We start from the raw sequence: 24,745 nt of genomic DNA, 5'->3' as shown, positions 1-24,745 counted from the left end.
GGCACCCCTCCTTTGAAGAGCGATTTACCAAGAACCTTGAACCACCAGTCATTTCCCATCTGGGGAGTCTAGATTCTGGAAGTTCACAGAAATACAGAAAAAGCTTACTCTGAAAATGTTAACCCCAGAATTATGCATAACAGCAGAAAACTGGAATTGAACAATTATTATCTAAGGAAATACTTAAGAAAATTCTGGTGTGATATCAAGCAAAGTATATGCAGTAACAAAGAGCATATTTACAAAGATCTCTGAATAACTGAGGGAAATGTTTAAGGGTGAGAAAAGCAGACTACACAAACTGTTGACCAAGTGAACACGTGTGTGTGTATGTGAACACGTGTGTGTGTGTTAATCAATCAGTCATGTCCGACTCTTTGCAACCCCATGGACTGTAGCCTGCCAGGCTCCTCTGTCCATGAGGTTCTCCAAGCAAGAATACTGGAGTGGGTTGCCATTCCCTTCTCCAGAGGATCTTTGCAACCCAGGGGTCGAACTCAGGTCTCCTGCATTGCAGGCAGATTCATAATTATGTAAAAAAGCATGTGCATGAAGAAGTGTGTGTAATATGGTGGTGCTGGTTTAGTCGCTAAGTCATGTCCAACTCTTTGCAACCCCAGGGACTGTAGCCCATCAGGCTCCTCTGTCCATGGGCTTTTCCAGGCAAGAATACTGGAGTGGTTGCCATTTCCCTCTCCAGGGGATCTTCCCAACTCAGGGATCAACCCCAGGTCTCCTACATTGCAGTCCGATTCTTTACTAAGACACCATAGCAAACTGTTAATACTGGGTTACCTCCAAGTGATGAGATAATGAACAGTTTTCATTTTCCTTTTCCGACAGTTTCTAAAATGAGAATATACTGTTTTTCAAATCAGAAAGAAAAATTGTGCTATTTTTAAAGATGTGTGATGCTTGCTGGGTGCCTGTGCCAGTGCTGCCAGCAGGGACACCCCAGCCATGGCTCCTGAATCCGGCTCATTCGTCTTCTGAACCTCAACGATGTCCCCTGAGAGACGGTGACGTGGATCTTCACCTGTCTGAAGGCAGGGGGCCAGGTCAAGCATGATCTGAGAGGCTTTTCCAGCCCTGATGGCGTGGCAGAGGCCGCCATGGTGAGATCCTTTCTTTTCTCAGAGTGAGATGGGTGGTTAGGACCAGGCTGACCAGAGTGACAAGGAGGGTAGAGCCCATGTGCCTCTCCACATCACCATGCCAAGTAGGTGATGGCAGAGGACCACTTGGGGCTGCAGCTGCCCAAGCAGGCAGGAATTTCAGGAAGAGGAGGGAGCTGGCTGTTCTTTCCTCTCCTGGGGCAGTGGCCCTGCCAGCCCTCCTTCACTTCAAGGCCCCAACTGCTGGCCTCAGGGATTCTCAGAGATGTCTGTGGTCCCCAGGACCTAAGACACCTGAGGTGCCCAGGGCCCTGCAAGGATAACCCCATGTCCTTCCTGCCTAGCTTCTCCCCTGGGAACTGGAGGAAGACCACAGCTTCTGTTCTGAAAACTCAAGTCTGGGGACTCAGGAGCTGGAGTGGGAATACGGAACTCGCTCTGGCGGTTTCTCCCTGGAAACGGCAGCCCAGGAACTGACTTTTCATCATGGGACCCTGCATGGGGCTGAAGTGAGGAATGTTCTTCCCAAGTTGTAGGTCGGCCTGGGACGAGCCAGGAATCACACTGGGCGGATGCAAGCACAGATCAATTCATCCGACGGCCCAGAAGGTGCCTATGGATCCACTGGCCCATGTCACACTGATACCCCACTGTCCACTGGCTATGAGAGGGGGAGAATTCCTTAATCGCTCTAAGGGCCAGTTTCCCCATTTATACAATAAGAACCCCAATGGCCCCCACCCCACAGGGACACCCTGAGGATTAGATGAGAAAACACGTGGAAAATGCTTTCTTTGGTGCCTGGCGCAGAACAAGGGCTCAAGAAGGGGCTAATTCTTTTATGAAGCTCTTCCTGGACTCAGCATCACTGCGGGCAGGGAGTGGGATTCCAGAGATTAAAGCACATTCCTGCTTCCCTGGTGAGGGAGGACCCTCCCCAGGAAACAGTTAAACAGCTAAGCAGTGGGTGATTCAGTTCAAAAACACTGGGAGGCAGCAAGGCTATTTATAATAGCGTTGGGCTGGAGGCGGCCATCCGCCCAGTCGTCCTGCAATGACTAAGCAAAGCCTGGAACCTTGCGACCTGCTGGGTGCTGAGGAGTCGCTGGAGATGCCCGGCGAGCCGCTGATGTCCATACAAGGAGAGGGGCCTCCAGAATAATCATTTCCTAAGGAGGTCACAAGATGGCGTGTGCATACCACTTGCCGTGATGGGTAAACAGACGCCAAGTCCCCCATGGAGGTCAAGAGGGACTTGGAGGAGTAGAAGCAGTCTAAAGTGTGATGCTCATCAGGTACTTTTTTCTCCCAACTACTTAGGTCTGGGGTGTTCTGAACGGTAATGGGGCACGCAGGACCATCAGGGGAGTTGGGGGAGGGAGGGGGAGGCTGAGAAAGGGTTCACAGAGAGGAGGGAGGTTCAACAGATGTGGACACATCTGTGGGTTTAAATATAGGAGCAGAGTTGCCCTAAGGGCACAGCTTGGCTGCCCCTCCCCCACCAGTCTCTTTGGCCAAAGAAAGTGAGTCAAGAGCTCTGATGGGCAGTAGGAAAAGTGGGCAGGGGACAGCCCTGGGTAGCCACCCTTCTCCACGGGGGCCAAGCTGTTTGTGTGCAGAGCTTTACAGCTTTCTACACCAGCTGGTGGACTCACCACCACATTCTCCCCGAGTCCAGCCCTGATACCTCCACAAGGTGGGGGAATAGGGGCCTAATGTGGGAGGGGTTCCTGATGGGCTGTGTCTCAAGAAGAGGGGCCCCTGCCAGGGCTGGAAAGTTTAATTCATGAAGATGCCTGCTGCTGCTGCTGCTGCTAAGTTGTGTCAGTCGTGTCCGACTCTGTGCGATCCCATAGACAGCAGCCCACCAGGCTCTGCTGTCCCTGGGATTCTCCAGGCAAGAACACTGGAGTGGGTTGCCATTTCCTTCTCCAATGCATGAAAGTGAAAAGGGAAAGTGAAATTGCTCGGTCGTGTCCGACTCTTCGCGACCCCATGGACTGTAGCCCACCAGGCTCCTCCATTCATGGGATTTTCCAGGCAAGAGTACTGGAATGGGGTGACATCGCCTTCTCCAATGAAGATGCCTATGAGCCTCCAAATAGGGTCCCAGAGACACCAGAAGAGCTTGGAAGTAGCTGAGGAAAATTCCCCTCCGTCCTGCCAGACCAGCGAAGGCTGCAAACCATGAACAGGGTTTCTGTGGCCTGCCTGGGCTCTCAGCTCCCTAGTTTAAGTTTATGGGTAAGTCAGCCGACTGTGGCATGGGTCTGGCCAGCCTCCAGGGATCAGCTCTTGGGTCTGGTTTCTGTCCCCAGCCTGAACCTGGAGGCATACAGAACAGACACTGGGGTCCACCAGATGTGTGTCTGGATCCTGCCTCTGACATTTAACTGTGACCTTGAGCAAGTTTTCAAATGTGTGTGAGCCTCAGGTTACTCATCTGTAAAATGGGGGCTAGTTATGCCTCCCAGCGGTATCTGAGGCTTGGCCATAATGTGGGTAAGATTCCCCAGATGAGAAACTCAATGAGTGCTGAGTATCAGCCTCTTCCTGCTGCTGCACGTGCCTGTGATGGAAGAGACCCCACGTTTGTGAGACAGTCACACACCAGAGACACACACCGGAAGCATGAACAGGCCTCCTCCCCACCCCACACCCCACCCCTGCTCCTGTGTCCTCAGCTGCTTGGGTTTGGGGGTCTCCTGACCCTGCTGCCCTGGTTGGAGGTGGTTCTAGCATCAGAGATGAGTGCCCCCTGCCAGCAGGTAAGGGTGGTGCTCAGGGCAGGTTGGGAGACAGGCAGCAGCTGCTACAGAAGCTTGAAGTGAAGTGAAAGTCACTCAGTAGTGTCCGACTCTTTGCGACCCCATGGAATACAGTCCATGGAATTCTCCAGGCCAGAATACTGGAGAGGGTAGCTATTTCCTTCTCTGGGGGATCTTCCCAACCTAGGGATCGAACCCAGGTCTCCCACATTGCAGGTGGCTTCTTTACCAGCTGAGCGATCAGGGAAGCCCACTGTGGAATCTTAGCTGCAGAAGGTTCTAGAATTCCCAGGGAGTGCCCCTACCCTACTCCAGGGTGGACCAGCCCCCTGTATATAAGAAGAAATAGGCGTTTCCTTGTCCCTGGCTCCTGATTCAGAGCCTCTCAAAGCCTTGGAATCTCTGGCGATAGGGGGATAGGAGTCTCTTTTGTCCTATTCTTTGGTCTTTGGGAACATCTCTTGGAATTTCCTGGGTGATGAGAGAACTTTTTGTCCTAATGGGATAAATCCTGGTGGGCCCCTAGATAACTCAAATTGGAGGAAGTTGCCAGAGACCAAACCACGATTAGAAGCTAGGAACTTTCAGCCGCAAACCCCAGCCTCTGGGGAGGAGAGAGGGACTGGGGACTGAGTTACTGATCAATCATGTCTACATGATGAAGGCTCCATAAAAATCCCAGTGGCACGGAGTTCAGGTTGGTGGACACATCCATGTGCCAGGAGGGTGGTACACCCCAAGAGCACCCTTCCGGCCTTGCCCTGCGTATCTCCCTATCTGGATGTTCATACGTATCCTTTGTGACATCCCTTATAATAAACTGGTAAATGTAAGCACAGTGTGCTCCTGAGTTCTGGGAGATATTCTAGCAAATTATCAAGGGAATCCCTGACTTAGAGTCAGTCGGTCAACAGTAGGGGATGCCCAGGACCTGTAACTGGCGTCTGAAGTGGGGGCAGCCTTGGGAAAAACAGCCCATAACCTGGAGTTTTGCCCTCATTCTGGGTCATCAGTGTCAGAGTTGAGCTGAAGTGCTCAACAACCAAATGTGCTGGGAGACTCAGAGAACTGGTTCTGGCATTGGAAGTCACCCCACTATCTCAACTTTCAAAGTGACAGGGAGACCCTCCCCCCATCATAGTGAGGGAAACATCAGGAGGACAGTCTCATGAATGCCCCAGGGAGGGGCCTTTGAGAAGCTCCTGAAGGCATGCAGAGAGACCTTCATCCCACATCAGAAGAGCCAGACCCAACCAGACACAAAATGAAAAGACAACCTACAGAATGTCAGAAAATATTTGCAAACAATGTGACTGACAAGGGCTTAACTTTCAAAATATACAAACAGCTCAAACAGCACAATATCAAAAAACAAACCCACTCAAAAAATGGGCAGAAGACCATGGGCAGTTTTCCAAAGACATACAGATGACCAGTAGGTACACGACAAGATGCTCAACATCACTAATTATTAGAGAAATACAAACCAAAACTGCAATGAGGTACCACCTCACACCAGTCAGAATGACCATCATTAAAAACTCAACATTCAAACACTAAGATGATGGCATTTGATCCCATCACTTCATGGCAAACAGATAGGGGGAAAGTGGAAAAAGTGACAGGTTTTCTTTTCTTGGGCTCCAAAACCACTGTAGATGGTAACTGCAACCAGGAAATTAAAACATGCTTGCTCCGTGAAAGAAAAGTTATGACAAACCTAGACGGCATGTTAAAAAGCAGAGACACCATTCTACCTACGAAGGTCCCTGTAGTGAAAGTTACGCTTTTTCCAGTAGGGATTCCCTTGTGGCTCAGGCGATAAAGCGTCTGCCTGCGATAAGAGACCGGGTTCAATCCCTGGGTCAGGAAGATCCCCTGGAGAAGGAAATGGCAACCCCCTCCATACTCTTGCCTGGAAAATTCCATGGACGGAGGGGACTGGCAGGCTACAGTCCATGGGGTGGCAAAGAGTTGGACACGACTGAGCGATTTCACTTTCCAGTAGTCATGTAAGGATGTGGCAGACCATAAACAAGGTTGAGTTCTGAAAATTGATGCTTTCAAATCATGGTGCTGGAGAAGACTCTTGAGAGTCCCCTGGACAGCAAGGAGACCTAACCAGTCAATCCGAAAGGAAATTAACCCTCAATATTCACTGGAAGGACTGTTGCTGAAGCTGAAGCTCCAGGACTTACGTCACCTGGTGCAAAGAGCTGACTCACTGGAAAGGACCCTGATGTTGGCAAAGATTGAGGGCAAGAGGAAAAAGGGGTGACAGAGGATGAGGTGGTTGGCATCACAGACACAATGGACATGAGTCTGAGCAAACTCCAGGAGATAGTGAAGGACAGGGAAGCCTGGTGTGCTACAGTCCATGGGGTCGCAAAGAGTTGGACACGACTGAACAACAAAAAAGTCTACAGATGGTAGATGCTTTAGAGGGTGTGGAGAAAAGGAAACCCTCCTACACTGTTGGTGGGAATATAAATCGGTGCAGCCACTATGGAAAAAAGTATGGAGGGTCCTTAAAAAATTAAAGTCACTATATGATCCAGCAATCCAACTCCTGGTATATATCCAGAAAAGAAAAAAACACACATTTGAAAAGATACGTACTGTTAGCTGTGGATGTGTTGTATATGGCCTTTCTTATGTTGACGTAGGTTTTCTCTATGCCCACTTTCTCAAGTGTTTTAATCATAAAGTGGTATTGGATTTTGTCAAAAGCTTTTTCTGAGTCTACTGAGATAATCATATGGTTCTTATTCTTCACTGTGTTAATGTGGTGTATTATACTGACTGATAAATCCTACTTAGAATGGTGCATGATCCTTTTAAGGTGTCATTAGATTTGGTTTGCTAGTATCTTGTTGAGGAATTTTGTGACTATGTCCATCAGTGATACTGGCCTGTTATCTTCTTTTTTGTGGTATCTTTGTCTGGTGTTGGTATCAGGGTGATAGTAACCTCAGAGAATGAGCTTTGGAGTGTTCTTCCTCTGCAAATTTTCGTATGAGTTTGAGAAGGATGGGTATTACACCTCTTCACTGAAAGTTTGATAGAATTCCCCTATGAAGCCATCTGGTCCTAGACTTTTGTTTGTTGGAAATTTTAAAATCACAGTTACGATTTCAGTACTTGTGATTGGTCTGTTCATATTTTCTATTCCTTCCTGGTTCATCCCTGGAAGATTGTGCCTTTCCAAGAATTTGTGCATTTCTTCCAAGTTGTCCATTTTATTGGCATATAGTTGCTTGTAGTAGTCTTTTACGATCCTTCATATTTCTGTGGAGTCAACTATAACTTCTCCTTTTTCATTTCTAATTTTATTGATTTGAGCCCTCTCCCTTTTTTTTTCTTAATGAGACTGGCTAAGGGTTTGTCAATTTTGTTTATCTTTTCAAAGAGCCAGCTTTTAGATTCATTGATCTTTTCTGTTACTTTCTTCACCTCTATTTCATTTATTTCTGCTCTGATCATTAAATTTTCTTTTCCTGTACTAACTTTGAGTTTTGTTTGTTCTTTCTCTAGTTGCTTTAGGTGTAAACTTAGGTTGTTTATTTGAGAATTTTGTAAAATGTTTCCTGAGGTAAGGTTGTATTGCTATAAACTTCCCTCCTAGAACTGCTTTCCTGTGCCTAAAGGTTTTAGACTGTCACATCTTCATTTTCATTTGTCTCCAGGTATTTATTTCTGCTTTGATATCTTTGGTGATGCACTGGTTGTTTAGTAACATGTTATTTAGCCTTCACATATTTGTGTTTATCACAGTTTTTCTTTGTAGTTGATTTTCTAATCTCATAGCACTGTGTTTGGTAAAGGTGCTTGACATGATTTCAATTTTCTTAAATTTAATGAGGTTTGCTCTATGGCCCAGCATGTGATCTATCCTAGACAATGTTCCATGTGCATTTGAAAAGAATGTGTATTCTGCTCCTTTCAGATAGAATGTTCTATAAATATCAATATAAGACAACCAAGAGCTAACATCATATTCAACAATGAAAAGCTGAAAGCATTTCCTCTAAGATCAGGAACAAGGATGTTCACTAGTGTCACTTTTATTCAACATACTTTTGGAAATCCTAGACACAGCAATAAGAGAAGAAAAAGAACCCAAATTGGAAAGGAAGAAGTAAAAATGTCACTGTCTGCAGATGACATGATACTATACACAGAAAATCTTAAAGATGCTACCAGAAAACTACTTGAGCTCATCACTGAATTCAGTAAGGTTGCACGATACAAAATTAATACACAGAAATCTCCTGCGCTTCCACACACTAACAATGAAAGACTGGAAACAGAAATTAAGGAAACAATCCCATCTCCCATCATATCAAAAATAATAAAATACCTAGGAATAAATCTACCTAAGGAGGCAAACGACCTGCACTCTGAAAACTGTAAGACACTGATGAAATAAATTAAAGATGACACAAACAGATAGAAAGATATGCTGTGCTCTTGGACTGGAGAAATAAATGTTGTCAAAATGACTATACTATCCAAGTCAATCTACAGATCCAATACTATCTCTATCAAATTACCAATGGCATTTTTCATAGAACTAGAATAAAAAGCTATTAAATTTGTATGGAAACACAGAAGACCTCAAATAGCCAAAGCAATCCTGAGAAAGAAAAATGGAGCAGGAGGACTCAGGCTCCCTGACATCAGACTATACTACAAAGCCACAGTAATCAAAACAGTATGGTACTGGCACAAAAAACAGAAATACAGACCAATGGAACAGGACAGAAAGCCCAGAGATAAACCCACACACCTGTGGTCAAGTAATCTACAACAAAGGAGGCAAGAATATACAATGGAGAAAAGACAGTCTCTTCAATAAGTGGTGCTGGGAAAACCAGACACCTACATGTGAAAGAATGAAACAATATACACAGAAATAAACTCAAAATGGGTTAAAGACCTAAAGGTAATACCAGAAACTATAAAATTCTTAGAGGAAAATGTAGGCAGAACTCTCTTTGACATAAATTGAAGCAGTTATCTTTTTGAATCCACCTCCCAGAGTAATAGTGAAGGACAGGGAAGCCTGGTGTGCTGCGGTCCATGAGATCACAAAGAGTCAGACATGACTGAGCAACTGAACAACAACCCAGAGCAATGAAAATAAACAAATAGGATCTAATTAAACTTAAAAGTGTTTCACAGCAAAGGAGACCATAAAAAAATGAAAAGACAACCCACAGAATAGAGAACGTATTCGCAAATAAAGCAATCAACAGGGATTAATCTCCAAGATATACAAATATCTCATGCAGCTCAGTATCAAAAAAACAAAGATGGGTGAAAGATCTAAGTAGATATTTCTCCAAAGAAGACATACCCTAAGGCCAAAAAAAAAAAACATGAAAATATGCTCAACATCACTAATTATTAGAGAAATACACATGGAAGCTACAAAGAAGTATCTCCTCACATTGGTCAGAATGGCCCTCACCAAAACATCTACAAATAATAAATGTGAAGAAAGGGTGTGGATAAAAGGGAACCCTCATACACTATTGGTGGCAATGTAGATTAGTACAACCATTACGTAGACAAGTTTGGAAGTTCCTTAAAAAACTAAAAACAGCACTAACATACAATCCAGCAATCCCATTCCTGGGCATATGTTCAGAGAAAAACTGTAATTCAAGAAGATACATGCACCCCCTATGTTCATAGCAGCACTATTCACAATACTCAAGACACAGACTCTTAAATGTCCACTTAGATTGACAGAGGAATGGATAAAGAAGATATGGTGTATATATATACACAATGGAATCCTACTCAACCATAAAGAATAAACAATGCCATTTACAGCAACATGTGCCTAAAGATGATCATCCTAAGGGAAGCAAATCAGACAAAGACAAATATATGGTATCACCTACATGTGGAGTCTAAAAAAAAAAAATGATAGATGAACTTGTTTACAAAACAGAAACGGACTCACAGACATATAGAAAACATAGTTACCAAAAGGGGAAGGAGGGGAGGAATAAATTAGGAGTTTGGGGTTAACATATACACACTATCAACAAGGATTTACTGTATAGCACAGGAAACTGTATTCAATATCTTGTAACAACCCAGAACAGAAAAGAATCTTAAAAGCGTGTGTGTGTGTATATACATATATACACAAAAAACTGAAACTCACAACTGAAACTAACACAACATTGTAAATCATATATATACATAAAACTTAAATTCATACCTGAAACTAACACAATATTGTAAATCAATCATATTTTAAAAATAAACAAAATCGGAAGAAACAAGCCTATCTTTCCCTTGGAGCCAGGCTCACTAGGGCATTTCAGGGAGTCTGAGAAGTGAGAATGCTTCTCAATTGTTTTCCTAAAACTTTACTTCCTAATTCATCAATATTTCTTGTTCTAAAGATTCTAGATTATGTGAATGGTATGCTATTATTTCAGGTTTTCAAAGGAAATATTACCTTTCATCTCATTTTTTCTTTTTTCTCCAACTTTTTATTTTATATTGGAGTGCTGTTGACTAACAATGACTAACAATGTTGTGTTTCAGGTGTACAACAAAGTGATTCAGTTATACATACACATGTTATCTATTCTTTTTCCAATTCTTTTCCCAATTAGGTTGTTATAGAATATTGAAAACAGTTCCCTGTGCTATACAGTAGGTCCTTGTTGGTTATTTTAAATATAGCAGTGTGTACATGTCAATCCCCAAATCCCTAACTATCCCTTCCCCCACCCTTACCCTCTGGCAATTGTAAGATTGTTCTCTAAGTTTATAAGTCTGTTTCTTTAACACCACTTTGAACATAGTCTTTCAAGAGGAGTTCTAGTTTCTTCTTGGCTTTTTCAAGAGATGCCAGCAAGATTCCAGCATCTCAGAGCTTGTCACTCTGAGCAGCCACCCTGGCACCTGATGCAACCATTAAGGAAAGGATACAAGGGACAAAAAACAAGCAGAGATCTTCAAGCCCCGCACTGCCCCGTATCTTCTCTAGTCTCCTCCCTGTGCACCCATCTCAAAGCCTTTCCCCATTTGACATCCCCTCCAATTATCTCAGATACCTCAAACCCAAACTGTCCAAAAGCAAGCTCATGGTTTCCTCCCAGCCCCAGATGCCAACACCCACTGACCCCCACCCCTAAAGTTCCACATAAGTGAATGACATCCACCTCCATTATTGAAGTGACACAACCAGAAAACTGTCATCCTTATCATTTCCTTCATCCTCACCACCCACACCAACCCATCAGCCAGTGCCGACCATTTCACCTCCGAAGTATCTCTAAACCTACTCACTGTGCACCACCTCCTTGGTGGCCACGACAGTCCAGGCTGCCTTTATCTCTCGCCAGTCGACCACGGTGGCTGCCTCTTAGGACCTAGTCAGATTCTCTTCCAATCTGATGCCCCACGCCACATCTACAATGATCTTTTCAAAATGCATGGCTGCAATCAGCTCTCCCTATCTGAAGCCCTCCAAGGGCTCCTAGGGTCTTAAGACAAAACCCAGTTCTCTAAAGGGAGCCTACTACACTGTTGGTAGGAATATGAACTGGTACAGGCACTATGGAGAACAGTATTGGAGGTACCTCAAAACAAAGAGAGCTACCATATGATTCAGCAATCCTACTCCTGGGCATATATCTGGACAAAACTATAATTAGAAGACACACACCCCTATGTTCATAGAAGCACCATTTACAACAGGCAAGATGTGAAAATAACTTAAATATCTATTGTCAGATGAATGGATAAAGATGTGAAACATGTACACAATGGAATATTCAGTTCAGTTCAGTCGCTCAGTCGTGTCCGACTCTTTGGGACCCCATGAATCGCAGCACACCAGGCCTCCCTGTCTATCACCAACTCCCGGAGTTTACTCAAACTCATGTCCATTGAGTCAGTGATACCATCCAGCCATCTCATCCTCTGTCGTCCCCTTCTCCTCCTGCCCCCAATCCCTCCCAGCATCAGGGTCTTTTCAAATGAGTCAACTCTTCACATGAAGTGGCCAAAGTATTGGAGTTTCAGCTTCAGCATCAGTCCTTCCAATGAACACCCAGGACTGATCTCCTTTAGGATGGACTGGTTGGATCTCCTTGCAGTCCAAGGGACTCTCAAGAGTCTTCTCCAACACCACAGTTCAAAAGCATCAATTCTTCGGCGCTCAGCTTTCTTCACAGTCCAACTCTCACATCCACACATGACTACTGGAAAAACCACAGCCTTGACTAGACGGACCTTTGTTGGCAAAGTAACATCTCTGCTTTTTAAGATGCTATCTAGGTTGGTCATAGCTTTCCTTCCAAGGAGTAAGCATCTTTTAATTTCATGGCTGCAATCACCATCTGCAGTGATTTTGGAGCCCCCCAAAATAAAGTCTGATACTGTTTCCACTATTTCCCCATCTATTTCCCATGAAGTGATGGGACCAGATGTCATGATCTTAGTTTTCTGAATGTTGAGCTTTACTCAGTCATAAAAAAGGAAAATAATGCCATTTGCAGCAACATGGATGCAACTAGAGATTATCACACCAAGTGAAGAAAGCAGAAAGACAGAGATCATATGATACCACTTATAAGTGGAATATGACACAAATGAACCTATCTCTGAAGCAGAAACAGACTCACAGACACAGAGAACAGATCTGTGGTTACAGGGCAGGAGGGCAGGTAGGTGAGAGAAGGGGATAGGAGAGAGATGAATTGGAGCTTGGGGTTAGCAGATGCAAACTATGATATATAGGATGGATTAACAACAAAGTCCTACTGTATAGCACAGGGCACTATATTCAATATTCTGTTATAAATCAAAATGGAAAAAAACATTTAAAAATGTATATATAACTGAATCAGTTGGCTAGAGAGCAGAAATTAACACAATACTGTAATGAACAACATTTCAATTAAAACAATAAAAAACAATTCTCTGACAAGCCTCCCAGGACCCTAGTCAGATGCCCTTGTTCTCTGTGCTCTGCCCACCCTGGCTTCTGCATCCCCTACCAGGTCTGGTGGCTCTAACACAGGCCTTTGCATATCCTGTTCCCCACGTCCAGAAGGATCAAAGTCCAGCACAACTGGCCCTTCATCCAGCCATCCCATGCATGGCCTCCGGGTCTCTGTTCAAGGATCCTTTCACTGAAAACGTTCCCTGGCTGCTCAGACTAAGTGTGACATTTATAACAGACTCCCCCTTCAGTCTTATTCTTTTCCTTCCCCAGAATATGCATCTCAGTTTACAACTTCCAATCAGTCATCTGACTGCTGGATTGACTTCTCTGATCACTACTGTATCCCAGCCCCTTTTCACACTGCCCAGCAAACAGAAGGAGGTTCTTAACAGATATCAACTGAATGAATGAGTGAGTTGAGATATAGAGTCTGACTCATCTTTTGATATTCCAAGATCTATGGTCTCCCCAAAATAGGCCAAGGCCACAAGTTCTACATGTCTACAGAGATGGGCAATTACCAGAGGGATGGGGTATTGGAGCGCCAGGACGACGAACAGGCAAGTCATTACACAAACGTGCAGTTATGCAAAGCCACTCTCCAGAGGAGATGGCGCGGTTGGGGAGGGGAGTCAGGGCCAAAGGCTGTGAGCATCACCCCAATTCTCCTTGGGGAGTAAACCTCTGATTTCAGAATGGCTCCTGCAGTGGCTCTGAAGAGTGGTGAGGGTGTTGTTGGTGATCAGAGTCAGAAAGGGCCCCATGGTTATTGCTTTGGAGGAATTCTCAGGGAAAACTAAAAGAAATTCAAGTTCAGCATTGGGTCAAACCCATGTGACATTTTTTCTTGTTTCACTGCCAACAGCACCACTATTCAGAAATATAAAAATGAATCTTGAGTGCAGGAGGGCATAAGACAGTTACACATCCCCCTAAATAAGCCCCCCAGCCCACAATTCTAAGGAGCTGAGCCCTCAGTACCATGAGAAGAGGAAGTGGATGTTTATTAAGACACAGAGAACAAAGTGGAGCACCTACAGCTGCCTTATGCTGGGCTGACCAGTCCTTGTGCCTCAACAAAGCAGGAGCTCACAGCCTGGACAACGGCCGGCACACGTGGGTGAACTCTGGCCAGCACACGTGCACACAGACTGTGAAGGACAAAGTGGGTGGTGGTCTGGCTGGTCCTAGACAAGGCCGATCATGCCCACTCTCCCAGTCATGGCTTCCATCTGGGGAAACCTGAAGGTTTAGGGCTGGGTCTCACGGCACCATGATGGTAAATGAATGGACCTCACCAACTCCAGTTCCCCAGCCCAGGCTCCTCTCTTATTGGTTCTGTGGGCACCAGACCCCCTTGAGCAGAGGGAGCATAACAGGTCTTGACTTCACTGCTCCATTTTACATGAACAGGCAACTTAATGTTACCAGGAATCTAAGCTATGTTATGGGTTTAGCCATACTATTGCTTCTCAGCCTTTTAGTTAAGATCAAGTGTGGTATCTGTTCTCAATGAAACTATGAGCCATGCTGTGTAGGGCCACCCAAAACAGACAGGTCATGGTGGAGAGTTCTAATAAAACATGGTCAACTGGAGCACAAGCTGGAATCAAGATTGCCAGGTGAAATATCAATAACCTCAGATATGCAGATGGCATCACCTTTATGGCAGAAATAGAACTAAAGAGCCTCTTGATGAAAGTGAAAGAGGAGAGTGAAGAAGTTAGCTTAAAAGTCAACATTCAGAAAACTAAGATGATGGCATCTGGTCCCATCACTTCATGGGAAATAGATGTAGTGACAGTGACAGGGAGTGGCAAACCACTTCCGTATTCTTGCCTTGAGAACCCCAGGAACAGTATGAAAGGCATGCTGTAGTCCATGGGGTCGGTCACAAAGAGTCTGACACAAGTGAGTGACTGAACTGAATGGGCTAAGGTGACCATCATCTTTCCAACTTATGGTGAATTTCAAACCGAAATGTACCCAGTACACATCTTACATCTTCTTTCCAAGGTGAGGTATCATACATGATATTCTTTAGAAAATTCCGTGTGTTCAACTGGCCCTGGTTCTTCCTTTTCCACTTCTCTTCAAGATGATCTGATTATAAACGGAACTGCCAAGAAGCCCCCTGACACCCCCTGGTGATAAATAGAACTTTACTGTATAATAATCTTTATCGAATAATACAATAGAATATAGTATACCATACCAATTCTCACAATATTCGTAAGAATTCTGCTAGCTGGAGAATGTGCTTCAACAGTCACAGGAATTTTTTCTCTGATAACAATATAATGCGTAACATATATATAACACATAGTGATAGTGACAGTGAAGTCGCTCAGTTGTGTTCGACTCTTTGTGACCCCATGGACAGCAGCCAACCAATCTCCTCCATCCATGGGATTTTCCAGGCAAGAATACTGGAGTGGGTTGCCATTTCCTTCTCCAGGAGATCTTCCTGACCCAGGGATCGAACCCAGGTCTCCCGCATTGTAGGCAGACGCTTTACCGTCTGAGCCACCAAGGAAGGCCATATAATGCATAACATAAATATAATGATAACAAATACAGAATATTCAGAAACACGCAGAGAAGAAAACTTGACACCCATTCACTCCCACCTACAGAGATAATCGCTGTTAATATTTTGGCAATTCTTCTCCCCCACGCTAAGTAATGTACCCTTTTTTATATGAAACTGAGGTCATATGAGATACGCTTTTTTTTTTTGGTGACTCTCTGCACTGAACATCAGATCAACCACATTTCACAACACAGTTGCCATGGCTGTTTGCCCCAAAACTCACTTAGCCAACCTCCTTACACTGGACATTTGGGCACACAAGGGATGATCTATTAAGTAACCCTCCACTGACTCTTCCTGAGAATAAGTTCCTGGAAGTGAAACGGCTGGGTCAGAGCACACAGGTTTGGATACTTGTGGCCAAACTTTCTTTCCCAAGTTTACTGTGTACCTTCCCGAGTAGCATGTATGGCCGGCCGTCTGTGTTCCCCAGACCAGTGACTGGTGGTTTCTTCTTGGCTTTTCCATTTTAAATGTAATGTGCTGTGTTGAATACAGCAAAATTCATCTCTGGAATTCATCTCCATCCTGGGGAACCTAGATACACAAAAGACAGCACTTCTGAAATGACCAAGGAAACATGAGACATGCCTAAATGTGAACTGAAAGCTGAAACAGGTTTTGCAAACTAAATGATTAAACGATGCTATTTTTCTGACAAAGTATGAACGAAAACTTTGGGCCTGGCCCTGCCCACCTGTTTAAAATAATCTATTAGTGACAATGTTTCCATGGCTTGTCACTCTGTCCACCCAGTTGTTGGTGGCCTAGACTCTAGAGGGATATCACCCAAGCTTTACATTTCCCAGTGCTCATTCTGGGTCCGCCAGTCTTGCAGCTCTGCCTGGCTTCCCCAAGCTGGAGAAGGTACCCATCTCAGGCCTTCTGGGCAGAGCAGGGTAGACTCTGCCATGCGTCAAGGTGAAGCTCCCTTCTGGGCATGTCTGCCGCCTCCACAGACTGACTTGCTGGATACAGGAAGACACCGGTGACTCATCTTCCTCTGGAAGGCGGGCAGGACCGTGGCATTCTCTGAAGGTGAAGGTGCCTCATTTAAAATTCACCAAAAATCCCCAGCGTCTCCAACAGCTCCTTCCGTCTGGGAAGTGGTACAAGATTTGTCACGTTTGGCGACTCACCTTTGGCCACAGCAAGTTCCAGCTCGGGAATTTAATCATCGTATTGAACAACTAATTTCTAAATTGGGCTTGTGATCAAGACTGTTTTATAGGAATATTAATTGTTTGAAGTGTACAGCCAGAAAATACACGACAACCTAGATTTTATGGCTCATTCTAGATGATGGTGACACATTACTGAGACATGCATCTGCTCCCTAACAACATAAATTGGATGTTGTTTATAATAATGCAGCTGGAGCAGTAACACTTTATCATAAGAGCTGCTGCCCCCATGGAAAATCATTACTCAGCGTACACTTGATAAATCGGTCATCATTCCTGGGCAGAAGAGGTGATGGGACCTGTTTCATTTACAGCAATATGTTATCTTATTAGGCTGATTTTTTTTTTCTTACCAGAATGATTATGTTACTTCTTGTGTGCTACTCAGAGAATTTTATCAATGTCTTGAATCTTATGGGCATTAATGCCGGAAGCAGGAGTAACCATTCTTAATCTCAGGATTATTTTTAGGAGAGAACCTGGGAAAGAGATTTTCACTGACAGATTTAATCTCTTACTTCCCAAATGGAAAAACAAAGAAGAAATGATGATGATGACAAGTAAATTTGTTCCCCCAAAGTTGGCCAGGGCACAACAGGTGAGCCACACTGACTGGATCTGCTCTTTATTTTTTTGCCCTTTAAACATAAGACGACAGTGGTTGACTGTGGTTCAGTAGATGGTGTGAGGCTGGGCCTGCCATGCTGCTAGACTTGTGTCCCCAAGGGAGCCTGGCCACTTCTCCCCGGTGACTAAGAGAGAACAGAGTTGTGCTGTGCCCACCATGCTGCTACCACAAGGCAAACTGCCCCAGACCCTGGTCACCAGTGCCCTGGGCCAGCGGCATATGTGTACCAGTCCAGTGACAGGGGCTCAATGTCCTTGCAGATGGCAGCTGGGCCAGGCACTGGCTGTGAGTGGCCACTACTCACTAGGTTGCAGGCTCCCTGGAGCCCCTGAGACTCTTCCCAGCTTCTAGCAGCTTCAAAGTTTTCGCACAACAGTCTCTCCTGACTCACCAGTGTCGTGCACATCGGATTCATCTTTGGGGGCTGACTGAGTCTCAGAGGTGAGCCTGTGGGAGGCAGACGTGCAGATGGGGTTACAGACAAAGAACCATAATCATGTTTGCACAGGGTCTGGCCATTTTTGAATGCTTTTACAAACGCTGTCTCAAGGTGATTTGACCAGGGATTTGAGTCTGTTGTTTCGTCACGCCATCGTCTCTGTGACCCAGGACTGTACTCCACCAGGCTCCTCTGTCCATGGGATTTCCCAGGCAAGAATATGGAGTGGGTTGTCATTTCCTTCTCCAGAGGATCTTTCTGACCCAGGTATCGAACTGGTGTCTCCTGCACTGGCAGGCAGGTTCTTTACCACTAAGCCACCAGGGAAGCCTGGGGATTTAAGTGGGGGCTGGGAGATCCAGCTCCACTGCACCCTCAGGCTGGCTCACTCCTAGCAGCTCCAATAGCCCACGTCTTCTGGAAAGTAGGGTTCATGCTAGCCCCACGCAAGTGGGCTTCCATGAGGATCCAGGGGGGTAACCCACACAAGCACATGCCGATGCTGGCAGTTACTGTGCACTGTCCCCCCTTCAGAGAATGAACAACTGCAGGGGAGCAGACACAGCAGGATGTGAAGGGCACTGACCTTCCATCTGCTTCCGCTTGGGTCATCCCAGCTGATTTTTCACAACCCTCCTCTTTCACGGGTGAGGAGACACAGGCTGGGTTCTCAGTGGTCATCACTGTTCAGGGTGGACGTTCCCCTGCTGGGGGGGGGGGGCAGGGGGCTGCCCTGTTCCCCAGGAGTAGGTTCAGTAGGGGCCCTGGCCTCCACCCAGCAGAGTCCAGAGGTACTCTCCCAAGTGTGACAACCAAGAAATCTTCGATGCTGTCAAATGTACTCTGGAGGGGACGTTACCCCAAAGTTGAGACTCCCTGAAGCAGAGTAACTTGTCGAAGGCTGATAAGAACAGAGCCAGGGCCAGAGTCTAGTCTTAGAGGCACAGGGGTTCATTAAAACAGAGTTGAGATGAGGTTCCAATCACATGGGGACAGATGGATACAGAGTCTTCAAGGCAACTGGAACAGAGGGAAGGCCCTATGAGGAATGGCCACTGAGGTAACCAGAGCAAAGGCCTAGAGGGAGGCCACACAGGTGACAGAGGGGCTACAGAGGGAGGGGACACCACAAAGGCCTCAGCGAGCCCCCAGAGGAGGTTGGACCTGGGAAGAAGTCAGGCCCAGGAGCCAGGTGGGGCAGGTCCCTGCGGGTTGGAGCTGGAGGGGCCTGCAGGCCCGGCCAGAATGAGGACACAGGCCTGGAACAACAGGCCCCCATGACCTACAGGAGGGCCTTCTCCAGCGATGGCCTCATCCTGACAACTGCCCTGTCACTGCTGACCATAGACAAGCTGGATTGTGAGAGAAAGGAGCTACATACACAAATGTGGGTATAGAGGTGGGCCTGGCCCCTGCAGGTGGTTAGCAACCCTGAGCCTCACTCTGCTCAGAGATGGCAGCAGCTGACGTGGTGCTCTGCTCAGAGTTGACACCAACCAGTCACCTGTCCCCAGCCCCCCATGGACAGCAAGCCAGGGGCTTGTGACAGGCCTCTCTCTGTCTCAGGTTGGAGGGGGGCAGGGTCTCACAGAGGTATCTACTTTCCTCGCCATCTGGGGAGTCAGGATTTCCTGCGCCAAGTGACAAATGCTCACGCCTCTCACACTCCTACTCCTCAGGAAATCCGGCCCAAGAGGCAACCGAAAAAAAAAAAAAACAAACCCTGTGTGGGTCATCAGTCTATTTTTATTCTGCATGGCCTGCCTCCACCGCTGTCCACCAGACAGAACTTCAACCAGACGGGTGTTCAGGAAGATGCTAGAAATGTCTAGCCTGCAGATGCCGATGGGCTGTTAACAGAGGTCAGGCTGTGGAAACAGGCAGCCTGCTGGGAGGTCCCAGGCTGAACGACTTTAGAGAGAAATTGGTGACCAGGCCCGTGGGCTGTAAGATCACACAGGCCTTTTTACTTTGTAGTATCTCGGTAGAGCAGGGCTTTCTCCCCCAGAGTGACACAGCGCTCCCTGACTCATTCAGAGAATCACTCTCACATTTACTCAGAAAGTTGTATGGCTGCTAGGAGCGGGGCTCCAGGTCCCACACTGGATCTCAGGGCGAAGAAGAAGAAAACTGACCTAGAACGATCAAGCCCACTGGAGCATCATGGGAAGCTGTGCCCTGTGTTATGGGCAGATGGCCCACCTCAGCGACAATGATCTAAACTTACAAACACACACACACACGGCTGCTGGCTCAGCTCAAGGAAGCAGATGTCCCCAGTTAAGCATGACTAGCTGGACCAATTCTGTCCTCCTTTCCCATCACTGGTTATTGCAGGAGCCAAGACAGATGCCTGTTAGCCCTGGACTGGCTTCCCTGGAATAAGCCTCGCCAGCCACCCCTCCAGAGGCCTCTCAGGAGGTGCCATGGAGCCCAGCCGCCGGCAGAGGGGGCCCCAGGCTACCGGGAACCAGGGCTGCAGCAAAGAAAGCAGTGGGGAAAGTACAGAGCTGCCTAGAGCACGCCAGGGATGAGGCTGATCAGAAAACTATTTGGCTCCGTCCCCACTTGCCAACTGACAGAGGCTTGTGTCCACGATGAAGTCACAGACAATGGAGAGTGTCTGGCAGTGAACAGAGAGGACAAAACCAGAGGAAGGAAACTACAGGCTGAGAGGGCACGGGGCCAGGCATACCAGCAATGCCAAGGCCCACGGAGCTCAAGTCGGCCTTTGGGAGCCCCTGCTGGGGTCTCGTCATTGTATTGGGTTGCCCGCTGGTCATCCTGCGCTGGAATCATGTACTGAGGAAGGGGGGCAGGGGAAGGGGTCCAGGCGCGGTGGGCAGGCAGCTGATGGGCACCCCCCACGACTTCACCCAGGCTGGGTGATGGCCTGCTGCAGTGAGGGAGCTAGAGCCACTTGGCCGCTGCAGGGGGACCGTGGAGGCAAGGCTGAGACCTCCTGCTCCAGGGAGCAGTCTTTCAATGGCTGAGAGCCTCTGAGACGTGACAGTTTGAGAAAATGCAATGTGACCGCAGCACAGCGCCTGTACTATCCAGCCCTGGAGAGCAGCCTGCAACTTACCCTTGAGTCTGGAGCCGGCACCCAGAGGAACAGCAGGACAAGAAGTGATGTGATAGACTCCACTGAGCAAGACGCCTGCCCATCCGCTCACCAAACAGTAAAGCGGCCCAACCCAGCAGGGGCCCTGCCTGGACAGAAAATAGCCACCAGCAGCCCTGAACACAGGACACCTATGAGGAAGGGGGCCTGGCACACCCAGCTTTGTGTCCCCTCCTTCCAGAGGGTCTGGGGGTCTGCACTTTCCTCAGCAGCAGAGAGTGATGTCTGGCAACCTGTAGTCACAACATGCCCAGGTCTGGTTTTGCCAGGTGGACCTGGAGCCTCCACTACTGTAGAGCACAAATTAGCTGCCTTGGTCAAGTTCCCACCCCTGCAGGATGGCACCCAGTCACCACAGGCCAGGCCCTTTTCACCCTAAGTAACATGTAGATAATAATCACTTATTCACCCATTGTAGAAATAAGCCGAGGCCCATAAGGAATCAGAGCTCAGGCAGCAGTCTGAGTTGAAATTCAATATTCTCTACCTCTCCCCTCTGTCACCTATCAGAGCTGCTGTGGGAGGAGCCCTGCAGGCTTACCTTGTAGCCTTCTGGGCCTCATGACGTGGGCACCATCTTTCTTGCTGGCATTTAGGTGCTGTGGGCGCTCCCACAGGCCCCATCTCCAGGCCTCCCCAGGGACCAGTCCCCTCCCTGCAGCCGTGGGCCTGTCTCTTTCATCTGTTTCCAAGCCGGCCTGAGTGCAATTTCCCACCTGCTTCTCCACTGCCTTATATATCATCCGGGCTATTTAAATAAATCTGGGCTGTCTCTTGGGGAGTTTATAAGCAAATGAAAGCCAGGTCTACGGTAAAGCGTATTAGTTATCCTCGTGTCTTTATCATATCTACCCCTTTAAAGACCGTTTTGCCATTTGCTCTCTGTGCCTCCCAGGACATAATTGCAAAAATCATCCTCCTCTTTTCTCTTTCTCCTGCTCCTCAGAACCCAGGGGGCTCCTGTCGTGCAGGAAACCAGTCTATAAGCCCTTGAGAGCGCACGGTTCCTGGGGAACTTGCCCTTCACAGGATATAAGACCATGCAACTAGGACAAACGGTACCATTGCAAGAAGGAGGATGGCACGGAGCCCTGTCCTGAGGCCCGACTGTCACAGAACCTATAACATTCTGGAAGCCTCCGTTGTGGGCCCACTGGCAATGCCCGCCCACCGTCCTCTCTTCTCCCTGCTGGGCGTGCAGACACTGCTGGCCTCCCTGCTTCCTTGCCCCCAGCCTGCAGCCAGAAGATGGGGTTTCTTCCCCTGCCTTCTCCTCAGTCTAGTCTCCCGAGGACTGCCTTCCCTCAGAACGTGGGTGCTGATCCCCCAAGATTCCAAATACCAGTTTATAAAAGGCCCCATGCTTATGAGAAAACATCCCTGCCCCCAAGTCCACAAGCCAGTACCCTACCGGGGCCTCAGCTGTTTCCTCTCAAACCCTAGGCACCTCACCGTCCTCCCCTGGGGCTCTGGAGGGAGGCTTGCAGGGTCTTGCGGCTAGTCCCACAGCCGAGGTGCTATTAAACAGGAGATCTCTGAGCTCCCGAGCTGAGGCAGGGGTCCCCAGGGGAGAAGTGGGCTGGCGAGGAGAGGGGCAGAGAGGGGAGAATTGTGTTTCCGATTTGTGCAGCCTCTAGGCCTCTGGGTGCCAAACACTGGCAACCCCCTGGAAAATACCAAGGTTACTGACATCTCTGTGACTTCACCACGAACCCGACACATACGTACCTGGTGGGGCTATTCGCAGGGAAACTTCCCGTGAGAGTACAACTGGAGAAGACTTTGAACACACAGTAAGAAACTACGGCCGGGCTCCTCCGCCACACCAGGACCCGGATGAGGCGTTCTCTCGTGTGCGCATGTGCAGGGTGACCACGTGACTGACGGATGCTGGTGTTGATTGGCTGGATGGAAACAGAGTGCGGTCCGCGTGGAGCTCGGCGTTGCCTCAGCTGCTGGACCTGACTGTCCTTTCGTAGTCTGGCTACCAGTTGGCTCCTGTGGTTGAGCCTCTGAAGACGGACACGAGAAACATGCAGCCCGTAGTGAGGGGGAAGTTAGAAGTTGACTTGTTTTCTGGCCTCTGCTAACACCTCTGGCCGGGCCCCTGCCGCACCCACCGCCTCCCTGCGTCCAATTGAAGGAGGACACTTAGCTTACTGGGGACCTGAAGGTGCCCCCATGAGGTAGGGGAGTGTCACCTCTCCAGTCCTAGATTCCCACGTTTGTTTTATTTCATTACTTCAGGAGAGGGTGATGAGGGTCGGGGTTTTGTTTTCCAAAACCCAAAGACAAAAAGGTGTCATGTGGGGCTGGAATACGGGGACCCCAGCAGGCCCTCCAGGAACAATAAACAAGGGCCGTTTGAGCTCCTTTTCCTTTGTCCGAGCTGCTGGGTTCGCTTGAAACAATTTGTTGCCCAAATTGGCCTCCTCGCCCACACACGCTCCCCCACTTCCTTGAAAGACATAGAGGAAAGGTTTAAAAAAAAAAAAAAAAAAAACTTGGAAAAATTAGTGCTTTGGGTCCAGGAAATCCCAACTCCTGGAACCAATGGGTTAATGTGGAGGCCACTGATAAGTCCCAGCTGTTGCAGCCGTTCCAGCTGGAGGCTGTGGAATTGGGGCTGGAACGGGCAAAAGGATCGAGTCTCCTGCTCTTTTAATTTTTGTTCCTGCTTCCCCATGGGCCGATGCTAAACTTCCGTTAGCTCCCTGCCTCAGCTTGGCCTGGCTCGCGTAAAGTTATGTTCCAAACAAAAAAGTGGGAGAACATTTCGTGTGAAGAAGGTGTGGGGCAGAGGGAGTTGGCCCCCATCTGATGGAGAGCGAGTTTCCACTTTGGGCTGGGCCAGGCCTGACGCCCCAGGCTTGTACAGAATGAATCACAGCTGTGCGGTTGCTGGTTGGTCCCTCCCCTCCCACCACCCGGGCATCCGGGAAGCAGGCAGAGGGGAACAGGTGGGCTGAGGCCAGCTGCAGACTCTGCCCCCACACCCCCACCACCGAGCGCCTAGCCACATCCAAGAGCAAACATCGGAAGAAGAGACATCGTGGAGTATTCCAAGGTGCTGAGACCCAACCAGGCTTCAGAGTCCCTCCTGTCATTAATTTCTTAGCCTCAGGCCAGACCCAGCATGGACCAGCTTAAGTTCTTGCAAGGAGGGGCAGACCCTGGTGTCAGCCCAGCCTACTTCTTTAAGGCTCTCTCTGGGCATGCCATTCTTCTTAAGTTGGAATGCCACTTTATATAAAATAGATAAGCAATAAGGATTTACTGTATGGCACAGAGAATTATATTCAATATCTTATAATCTGTAATGAACAATCGATATGTATAACTGAATCACTTTGTTGTACACCTGAAACTAACACAATATTGTAAATCAACTATAGTTTCAATTTAAAAAAATATTGGGTGGGGTGAGAGGGAGGTCCAAGAGGGAGGGGGCATATGTATACATGTGGCTGATTCACTTCATTGTACACTAGAAGCTAACGTAACATTGTAAAGCAATCATACCCCAATTAAAAAAAAAAAAGTGTCGAAGGTCCCTTTCAGGTTGGGGGACCAGACCCTTTCTTGCTATTGATAAGGCTAAATCTGACTGTGATTATTTTTCAGGGCTTTTCTCAGAAATTTTTAGAGATAAATGTTGGATTTAGTGTTCTGTTGAGTCTTTACTGAATGGTTATTTTCAAATAATTAGAAATTGACCAAACATAATTCCCGCAGTTCTGAGCTCATGGTTTATAAACACTGTGTACAAACATTACGAACATCACAAACAGTGTTCATAGGTGTTTATTTGATTTTGGGGTGAGGGGGGTTGTCAATTCCTTCCTGTAGCCATCCAGAGGTCGACATGGTCCTGAAAAAAAGGCACTTTGGTTTAATATTCAGGTAGAGGG

General features: G+C 47.3%; 2 long non-coding RNA genes across 2 annotated transcripts in view; one reads left to right on the top strand and one right to left on the bottom strand.

Annotated features, from left to right (window-relative positions):
* The window catches only part of LOC132346893 (uncharacterized), a 51,245-nt gene extending 28,595 nt beyond the window's left edge, over positions 1–22,650 (bottom strand). The window contains exons 1-2 of the long non-coding RNA XR_009496870.1: positions 22,563–22,650; positions 15,851–15,996 (exon numbers count right to left, since the gene is read on the bottom strand). This is a non-coding gene — a long non-coding RNA (uncharacterized lncRNA). The remainder of the gene's footprint in view (positions 1–15,850; positions 15,997–22,562) is intronic.
* Positions 1,782–24,504, top strand: LOC132346892 (uncharacterized). The gene is made up of 2 exons (XR_009496869.1): positions 1,782–2,410; positions 21,781–24,504. It is a non-coding gene; the product is annotated as an uncharacterized lncRNA (long non-coding RNA).
* Positions 24,505–24,745: the final 241 nt, after the last annotated feature.

This window comes from Bos taurus, chromosome 13 (genome assembly GCF_002263795.3).
Source record: "Bos taurus isolate L1 Dominette 01449 registration number 42190680 breed Hereford chromosome 13, ARS-UCD2.0, whole genome shotgun sequence".
NCBI classification, from domain to species: domain Eukaryota; kingdom Metazoa; phylum Chordata; class Mammalia; order Artiodactyla; family Bovidae; genus Bos; species Bos taurus.
This window is presented reverse-complemented; position numbering and strand designations above follow the sequence as displayed.